Below are 10,970 nucleotides of genomic sequence, written 5' to 3' on the forward strand. Positions count from 1 at the left end.
TATATATATATAGAGAGAGAGAGAGAGAGAGAGAAGATACAATCCTAATACACTCTTTTTCTGATTTACACCATTCAGCATTTTTTTGTTCCATTCTGAAGACTACCTCTTGGTCTACATACAGGCTCCAAAGAAGCAAAACGAAGTGTTCAGCAATTCTCATTCTTTGTAATGCTGTCTACAGTGTGCTATGATCCACCGAGTCAACTCACTTTGCATAGTCAATAAAAGTAAATATCTTTCTGCTATTTTCTGCTTTCATCTGACATCAGCAATGATATCCCAATGATACTCCTACTTTCTCTTCTGAATCTGGCTTCAGTGTCTAGCAGTTCTCTGTCAATTACTGTTGTAACCATTTTTAAATGATTTTCAACACAATTTTACTTGCATGTGATGTTAATGATATTGCTCAATAATTTCCACATTCTGTTAGGCTTCCTCTCTTTGAAATTGTTAGATATATGGATATTTTCACGACGTCCCCTCACTGACCCACAGCCCTACAGGGGACAACACTGGAGACACAATGAGGGAATTGTGTCTGGTCTGACCCACCTCCATACCGGGGTGAAACATAAGGGGAGTGCAACAGAGCAGCAAGGAGGGCAAAGCAATTAAGATTCCAAGGACTCCCAAAAATAGACTTCTGACTCACGGTGGGGGGCAGAACTTGGCACTTCACCAGACCTGATGAGAAAACATTTATAAGGGTCAGCAGACATAAAAAACAACTATTTATAGGTTTTTTTCTTTTCTTCCCATTTTTCTCTTCTCTCTTTTTTTCTATGCCTAGCTATAGGCAAGGCAAACAATCCCAAGGAGAAAACAATGGGATTGATGGTTCTGGGAACACATGGGAGAGGAGGAGGCAGCGGTCCAACAAAAATCAGGGAAAAGAAATCTGAAATTGATGACGATGAAGTCATAAAATGCGTGGTAGGGTTTGATCAAGTGCAATCTAGCTGAGAGGAATTTCGGAAAGCTTAATGACGTTTCAACATAATAGTGAGACAGGAAGAAAGTAAAAGGAAATAGAGGAAAGAATTAGCAGGCAAACGACATTTATAAGCTATAAATACAGGCATATTTACATGCAAATATATGAATATTTAATGGTAGGGATATAGATCTATGGACATACACTTATATGTCACGTGTTAAGGGAGCAGGTGGCATTGGGCCTCTACTCAAGTACTCCCTCTAATCTTTGTTCTAATAACCTGGAATTCTGTGAGGTTCACCTTCCCAACATGACCACTGAAGACAAAATTGGTGCATAGGCAAATGTGGTGAAGAAAGCTGATGGTGTCTAGCTATTAGACGATATAGCATCTGGATTCTTAAAGGCTTGATGTTAAACAAGTGGCCATCTAGCAGGAAAGCAACAAAGTCCACGTGGAAAAAGCACAGCAACCTGTGTGATCATGAGGTATCAACAGGATCAGGTATCAGGCATCAGAAAAGCCAAAACAAACAATGATATTAATGCGAACAAGGAGGGCTGGAGTGGAGACCCAGGGCCTATCTGCAGACAATTGGACATCCCCTCACAGAAGGGTCACAAGAAAGGAACCAGTCAGTCAGGGTATAGTACAGCAAAGACAAAACACACAACATTCCTCTAGTTCTTTAATGCTTCCTCTCCACCCACCACCCACCCCACTATCAAGATCCCAGTTCTATCTTACAAATCTGGCTAGGCCAGAGCATGGACACTTGTACAGATAAGATCCCTCAACACACAGAATCCAGGACAGATAGACCCCTCAAGAACAGTAATGGGAGTAGTGACACCATGAAGATAGGGGGAAGTTGTGGGGAGAAGGGGGAGAAAGGAGGAATTGATCACAATGATCAACATACAACACATCCCCCCTGGGGGAAAGAACAACAGAAACATGGGTGAAGGGTGACAGCAGATGGTGTAAAATATGAAAATAATAATAATTTATCAAGGGTTTATGAGCATGGCAGGGTGGGGAAGGAGGGGAAAAAAAGAGGAGCTGATACCAAGGGCTCAAGTAAAAAGAAAATGCTTTGAAAATGATGATGGAAGGACTGGGAAAAAATGGTGACCCAATAGGACTCACCCTTCCGGAGCTCCTGCTGCCAGACCAGAAAATTGGGAGGTAAGGTAAAGGAAACAGAGGTGGAGTCGTGAAATTAGAACTAGGGTACTAGGGCCTCTCCTGAGGCCCTGTTTTGGTGTGTGATTTCCACTCACAAAGCAAATCAAGAACGCTTTAAAGCGCTCTAGCTTTGGTGAGCCCGTGTGCACCAGCTGCACCCTTGCTGGAAGCAGATATCTCTCCAGGCTGATGCCTTAAAAGGGACAGAATCGCAGACTTGAGGAGAACCCCACACTGGAGCTCTCCACGCGGTTGGCTGCCTTGAGCTCAACCCTGGGGGTGGGGGGGGTGGCCATAATTTAGAGTAGAAGAAAAAGCAGATTATTACCTGAGGTAGATCACAGTGTGGGAGAAAATAGGCAGATATTCGGAGTCCAGGGAGCGAATTTAGTTCAAAATGGCTGAGAAGGAAACAACCCCCCTGATAAGCTGGATCTCCCCCTCTGGGGGTCAGCCTGACAGCCCCCAAATCTGAGCACATCACAAGCATAAAAAAAAAGGGGGGGGGTGAAATACATATATTATTGGTTAAAAACTCAAACCCTAGTCTGGTTGCTCAGCTCCAAGGAACACATAGGCAGGGGTCCTTAACATAAATCAGCAAAAGAAGAAAACTAACTAAGGAATGCCAGAACTCAGCTACAGGGCCTGGTGGCTTTTTGCATAACAACGACACGCTGTAGCAAACCTCAGCTTCAAACAGTACAGAACTGCAACCCAGAGACTGTGGGAGACAATTTAATTTGATTTGATTCTAGCTGACCAGGGGGATAAAAAATATAAGTAAAATTCTCTGATCTAGGAGGACACCAGCAGTCTAAATAGGACAATAAGCCTAGCTTCCCCCTCAATAATTCTAGACATAGCTGGGGAGGCCCTTATCCTGGGGCCCAGGACGGGGCTGTGGGAACACCCCAGCCCCCACGACTGCTGCAGTGCTACATACAGCACAAGGCAGGTATATTAGTGAACTCCAGAGCTCAATAGATGCCTGGCCACAGGTGCGATCTTGCCTTTGAAAGTTATCCCACACAGCATCTGTGGAACCCTACATCAAACAGGTACACCACTCCGCTACCTAGAGGGAGAGTTGGAACTCCTCCAGCCTCACGGACAGGTGATCAATCTCAGTTATCTCCTTACCTACTATTCTATTTCTTCTCTCTTTATCCACTAGCCCTTCTATATTTCCCACCACAGTCAGTCTCAACAAGCTCAGGTTTGTGTTGGGGTTTTTTTTTCTCTCTCTCTTCTTTTTCCCTCTTTCTCCTCTTCTCTCACACTCTCTCCTATCATATGCCACTACTGGCTTTCAGATCACTACCCTGTGCTTAGGACAAATCAACCCAAATATCAGGAGGAACTCCAGCCTGCCCTCCATGGGAGTGCTGTACACCACACAAGGCAGCTGGGACAAACATCTACACCGTGCTGCACTTCTGAGGAAGTCCCTGTTGGACTTCTAAGGTGATCTCGTCAACTAAGGAAATTCTGCCCAGCATCACTGGGTCCCTGCATTAAAAGGGCACACCAACCTGCCATTGTGGGGCAGGGTCTAAATCCCTCTGGCCCCACATTCAAACAATCAGGGATCAGCTATCTCTTTATTCTTCATTTTCTCCTTCTCTCTCCCCTCCCTCTTTAGCATCACAGGCAATCTTAGGGAACACAGTTGAGCTTTTTCCCCCTTCCTTCTCTTTTTCTTTCTTTACTCTTTCTTTTTTTGTTCTCTTTCTGCTTGTATGATTCTTTCTTCTTTCTCATTCTTTTCACATGCCACTGCTCCTTTCCAGACTCCTACACTCTTCCTAGGGCAACCCTGTCCTCCCAGTGGGCAGCCTGACCCCTAAGACAGTGCTGCACACAGGATGAATCAGTGCTACACACAGCACAGCACGGGGTTGGCTATTTCTTAGTCTATTTTAAAAATTCTCTCTCCTTCTCTTTCTTTTCTTTTTTCTTTCTTTCTTTGTGTTTTTCTTTCACTTTTTATTCTTTTCTCCTCTTCTTCTAGATCTTCTCTCTTTCCTACCACAGCCTCAGCAGATTCAGCTCTCCTTTTCTGTTGTTTTCTTTTCTTTCATTCTTTTTTTTTTTTTTTTTTTTTGTTTTCACTTTTGTTTACTCTGTGCATTTTAGTTGTGCGTGTATGAGTGGGTGTCAGTTTGTTTGGCATTGTTGCTCCAGTCTATGTGTTTTTATTTCTCCCTTTTCCCTCTCCTTTCAATCTCTTTCCTGTCACAAACCACTGGTGGCCTCCAAACAACTCCCCTCTGCCTAGGGCAACTCTGAAGGTCCAACATGGGAAGATCCCACCCACATTTATTGGCTTGGCAAGCAGCTGGGGAATTTATGCCGGTCCTCTCCCACACACCAAGAAGCAGGGGATTCTCCCTTACCAACAGTGGGGATATCCTTAGCCTAAATCCTGAGGCCCTACAAGTGACTGGGGGAACCACCTGGCCACCACTGATAGGGTTCCACGCTACAGCGGGAACATCCACCCAATCTCCAAGGCGATCTCTCTGTCTATAATAATTCCCCTGCCAGCTACAGAGCCCTACACCAAGGAGGGTATGCCCACATGCCCTCCTCAGCACTCAAATTGCAGAGGAAAACACCACAGGCCAGCCTAGGTGCTCCAATAACTGTGAAGCCTACTTAGAGATTGGCCAGTGAAGCAACGCCCTCATGGGCCCACAACAACCCGACAAGTGTCCCATGAGAGGAATATCCAACACATATTCCACATAACGGGATACTGAATGACAGGAAGAATGACAGCAGTGAAACCACAGGAAGATATAGCCATAGCCTGACCCTTTAGTAAAGCTACCAGCAGGTAGTTCATAGAAGTACTCATACAAATCCCCCAAGAGAGATCAGGGCTCTTCGACTCAGGAAGATGGCTCCAGGCTCCTCTAATACAACACATAAACAGCAACCAGTTCTAACAGCTTCAACGAAAAATCAGGAGAAACAAAAGACAATGCCGGAAGAAGTCATGAACCTAACGATGGGCATAGAAGAAGCAGATATTGAGCTGCCACAAAAAGAAATATTCAAAATTCTGCTTGAAGTCATAAAAGATATGAGGGATGAAATGCAGAAAAAAGATGAAATGATAGAGGAGATAAAGGCAACACACCAAAGAGAAATACAAGAGTTAAGGGATGAAGTAATAAAATCCAGTGACAAATTGACAGACCTTGCTAATAGGGTTGAGAAGGCAGAGAATCGCATCAGTGACCTGGAGGATAACCAAGCAGACCTCAGCAAACGGGAAAAGCAGTCAAATAAGACAATCAAATTAACTGAGGAAAACTTGAGAGCCACGTCTGATGCTATGGAAAGAAACAATATTAGAATAATTGTACTACAGGAACCAGACACAACGAAGAAGTCAACAGCTAAAATAGCAAAGGAATTTTTAGAGGAAAATTTCTCCAGCTTAATAAATGAACATAAGGCAACCAATCAAGATGCTGAAAGCACCAGCCAGACTGAATCGCAAGAAGAAGTCACCAAGACACATACTTTTCAAATTATCCAACTCTGAGGAAAAGGAGAAGATCACAAAAGCAGCTAGAGAAAAGCAAACTGTAACATATAAAGGTACCCCAATAAGAGTATGTTCAGACCTATCAGCGGAAACGATGAAGAAGAGGAGGGAATGGAGTAACATATTCCAAAAATTGAAGGAAAACAGCACAAACCCAAGAATACTTTACCCAGCCAAATTATCTATTAAGATAGATGGAGAAGCGAGAGTCTTCCCAGCCAAGGACAACCTCAAAGAATACATAAAAAGAAACCCAGCCCTACAAAAGATCCTTGCCGATCCAGTATGGGCAGATACTCAACACTCACCTAGGGCAAATAAGAGACCATCACATAGAACAACTCCACCCATAGGACGACAAAGAGGAAGCAGCCCCCAGGATAGCATCAGCTCAATATTGGAAAAAAGGCAAACATAAACCACACACACAACACAAGCGGATAAGATAGGTAGATAGGAAAATGTCCAACACAAAAGGTACAAGATGACTTCACAGATTCCACAGATGGATATAATAACACTGAATATGAATGGCCTGAACTCAGGTATTAAAAGGTAGAAGCTAACAGACTGGCTCAGGAAACATAATCCATCGATCTGCTGTCTCCAGGAGACTCATCTCAAAAACAGATTGAGAATTAAAGGCTGGAGAAACATATACCAAGCAAATGGTAATGCAAAAAAAAGCAGGTGCAGCGATCCTAATATTTGTCCAAATTGACCTCAAGATACAGGCCATAACAAGAGACAAAAAGGGGCACTATATAATGCTCAAGGGAACAATAGGCCACGAACCAGTGAGCATAATAAACATATATGCACCTAACGAGAGACCTGCGGACTTCATAAATCAAACACTCCAAAAGATGAAAAAAGAGATCACAGGCTCAACAATCATAGGTGGTTACTTTAATACACCACTCTCTGAAAAAGACAGATCATTGGGAAAGAAACTCAACAAGGAGGCTACAGATCTAAATAGCACAATTGGATGACTTGACTTGATAGATATTTTCAGAGCTTTCCACCCACATGCAAATATTCACATTCTTTTCAATCCCACATGGCACATATTCGAAAATAGACCACATGCTGGGACGCAAATTGAATTTGAGTAAATTCAAGCACATAGAGATTATACAGACATCTCTCTCCGATCACTGTGCCATAAAGCTGAAAATTAACAGAAGAATAGTGAAGAAAACTAGGGCAAATAATTGGAGGATGAACAATTTCCTATTGCAAAAGAGTGGGTATTGACCCAGATCGGAAATGAATTCAGGAAGTTTCTAGAAACCAATGAGAACGAAAATACAACGAACCAAAACCTGTGGGATACATCAAAGGCATTTATCAGAGGAAGGCTGGTAGCAATAAATGCACACATTCAAAAAGAAGAGAGACTTGTGGATGATATGCTGACACAAAACTTACACCAATTAGAGCAGAGTCAACATAACAACCCTACTAATAGAAGATAGATATAATAAAAATCAGAGCCAAGATACAGGAGAGGGAAAACAAGAAAAGTATGGAAAAAATTAATGCTGCTAAAAGTTGGTTCCTTGAAATAATTAACAGGATTTATAGACCTCTTTTAAAACTAACCAAACAAAGGAAAGAACAAATGATATTTGCAAGGATGAGGGATGAAACAAGGGACATTCCAACAGACCCTAATGAAATCAAAAGGATAATTACACAGTGCTATGAAGATCTATACTCCAATGAATTCAACAATTTGGAAGACTTGGACAAATACTTGGAAACACAATCCTTCCCTAGACTATCCCAGATGGATGTCAAGAATTTCAACAGAACCTTAGCAATGGAATAAATAGACAAGGTAATCAAGGGATTACCAAGAAAAAATCCCCCGGGCCAGATGGCTTCACAGGAGAATTCTACCAACCATTTAACGAAGAACTGAAACCAATCCTATACAAACTCTTCCAGAACATAGAAAAAGATGGAAAACTCCCAAACTCTTTCTATGAAGCTAGTATAACTCTGACACCTAAAGCGGGCAAAGATGCCACAAGAATCGAGAACTACAGACCAATATTTCTAATGAACATTGATGCAAAAATCCTTAAAAAAAATACTGGCTAATAGAATACAAAAGCATATTTTTAAAAACTGGACCATTACCAAGTAGGATTCATACCAGGGATGCAGGGATGGTTCAACATATAAATGACCATCATCATTATTCACCACATTGGCAAGAAAAATGATAAGAACCACATGATAATATCAATAGATGCAGAAAAAGCATTCTACAACATCCACCACGCGTTCCTGTTTAAGACACTCAAGAAGATAGAAATAGAAGGAATATTCCTCAATATTATATAACTCATATATGAAAAACCAATAGCCAACGTGGTAGTTAATGGAGAAAAGACTAAAACAATTCCACTGAAAAAGGGGACCAGACAAGGATGGCCCTTGTCCCCACTCCTGCTTAACATCGTACTGGAGGCCCTAGCTAACGACATAAGACAAAGGAAAGATATTAAAGATATTTATCTGGGGAAGGAAGAGGCGGAATTATCATTATTCACAGATCATATGATTCTATATCGAAGATCCCTTAAACTCCACAAGTGGAGTGTTGGAAGCAATAGAGGAATATGGCAGAGTGGCAGGATACAAAATCAACAAACAGAAGTCTATTGGACTGCTCTACACATCAGACAAGATCACAGAAGAGATGATTAAAAAGATAGTACCCTTTACAATAGCCAAGCACAAATTGAAATACCTAGGGATATACCTGACTAAAAATCTGAAAGGTATGTATGAGGAAAATTATAAAACACTACTACAAGAAATCAAGATTGACCTCAACAAATGGAAGAATATCCCATGCTCATGGATTGGCAGACTCAATATAGTAAAGACGTCAGTTCTGCCCAAGGCACTATATAAGTTCAATGCTATCCTGATACGAATACCACCATCCTTCTTCAAAGAAATGGAAAAACAGATGACCAACTTCATATGGAGGGGGAAGAAGCCCAGAATTAGCAAAGAACTCTTCAAGAAGAAGGACAAAGTGGGAGGGCTTGCTCTACCTGACTTTAGCACGTACTATACGGCTATAGTAGTCAAAACAGTGTAGTATTGGTATAATGACAGATATTCAGATCAATGGAAAAGAGCTGAAGCCCCAGAAATAAAAACATCACCATACAGGCAACTGATCTTTGATAAGGGCCCCAAAATATTAAATGGGAAGCATTTAATGGATATCTACCTGCAGAAAAATGAAGCAAGACCCTTACCTCACTCCATGCACAAGAACAAATTCAAGGTGGATCACAGACCTTGAGATAAAACCCCAAACAATTAGGGCCATTAATGAGGGAATTGGGACAAACCTGAGAACCTTGGCACAGGGAATACATAGGCTATCGGAAATAGGGGAGGATAGAAACATAGAGGAGTCACAAATAGACAAGTGGGCTATACTTAAGGTAAGACACCTGTGTACATTGAAAGAATTCACCAAGAGAGTAATAAGAGATTCCACCGACTGGGAAAACATCTTTAGCAATGACACATCAGACAAAGGCATTATTACTAAAATCTACAATACTTTGCAAGCTCACAATAAGAGAAAAACTAATTGCCCACTGAGGAGGTGGGCAAAGGACCTGAACAGAAGTTTCACAGAGTCTGAAATCTGAATGGCCAACAAACATATGAGAAAATCTTCCCTATCATTAGCCATAAGAGAAATGCAAATCAAAACAACTTTGAGATACCACCTAACACCCTCAACCCAATTCAAAAAATCTGAAAGCAACAAGTGTTGGAGGGGCTGTGGTGAGATAGAAACTCTCATCCACAGCTGGTGGACCTGTAGGTATGTACAGCCACTATGGAAATCGATTTGGCGATTTCTCAAACAGATGGAAATTGAGCTACCCTAAGATCCAGCAATCATCCTACTGGGCATATACCCAGAAGAGGCAAGAAGCAAACCATGGCCAGACATCTGTGCTCAAATGTTCATTGCGGCACAGTTCACAATCACAAGGAGTTGGAAACAACCCAAATTTCCATCAACAGACGAATGGATTAAAAAACTGCACTACATACATACAATGGAGTACTATGCATTGATAAAACAGTGATGAATGCATGAAGCATATTGCTGCATGGGAAGAACTGGAGGAAATTATGCTAAGCGAAGTAAGCCAAGCACAAAAGGACAAGTATAACATGAGTCTGCTGAGGCAAGTTTATATATATATAAAAAAGAAAGAACAGAAAGGTAAATGAAAAAGGGGCACAAGGAAAAAGCTACATATACAAACACTCCAGGGGTGAGGTCCTGGTAATATGGGAGGGGCCAGACCAAATTCAGGAGTATATATGGTAGCCAACTAAAAATGGGGCGGGGAGGGAGGAAAAGGGAAAGAAAAAAAAGATGTGTGGTGGGGGAACAGGGTACTGACCCACCCAAGGGGACGGTATTGTTTGTGTCTCCACAGGGAAAGAGGGACCAGATTTAAAGCCAGTGCCAGATGAATGCAGTGTGCCGGCAAGGAGTAGGGAGCCAGTGGAGGGACCTGAAGGCTCGGCCCACATACCAGCTATGTGGATAACTGCCCATCCCCCCAGAAGAATTTCCTTGAGAGGCTGGCACTGAAGCTGCAGCTAGGGGAGAGGGGCATGTCTGATCAGAGCAAATGGGAACAAATGAAGGGGGAGGAAGAGAGAGTGGAGCACATCCTGGCCCACCAGGCATGGAGGATGATATCCCCGCTCTGAACAGCCAATGCGCAGAGTGGACAATATGGCTGATCCCACTATGAGACACGCTGTCTCTTGTTGGCCCAGGGTACTAAGGGGGACAACACTGGAGACTCAGTGTCGGGGACTGGCCCAGACTGACCCTGGGACACTGCGGCAGAGAAACTGTGGGAGCAGAGCAGTGAGCCCCTGAGGGAGTACAAGGGACAGACTCTGGGGCCAGAGCATGGTACCCCATCGGACCTGACTGAAGGACATGCCTAGAGATTAAAAAATCAGACCTTGATCTATTTACAGGTTTTTATTTCTTTAAAAAATTTTTTTCTTTTAATTAATTAATTCTTCTATGGGTAATTGGTTTTCTTTTTTGTTGTCATTGCTGTGTTCTAATTCATCGCCTATCTTGCTATGGCTTGATTTGTGGTGCATATTATTATCACTACAGATCTATCTTGATAAGATAGACTGGATGAATAGTCTGGAGGAGAAAACAATGGGACCAATGGTTC

Source organism: Echinops telfairi, unplaced genomic scaffold (assembly GCF_000313985.2).
Source record: "Echinops telfairi isolate 266 unplaced genomic scaffold, ASM31398v2 ScPeMD7_3533;HRSCAF=4204_0, whole genome shotgun sequence".
NCBI lineage: Eukaryota > Metazoa > Chordata > Mammalia > Afrosoricida > Tenrecidae > Echinops > Echinops telfairi.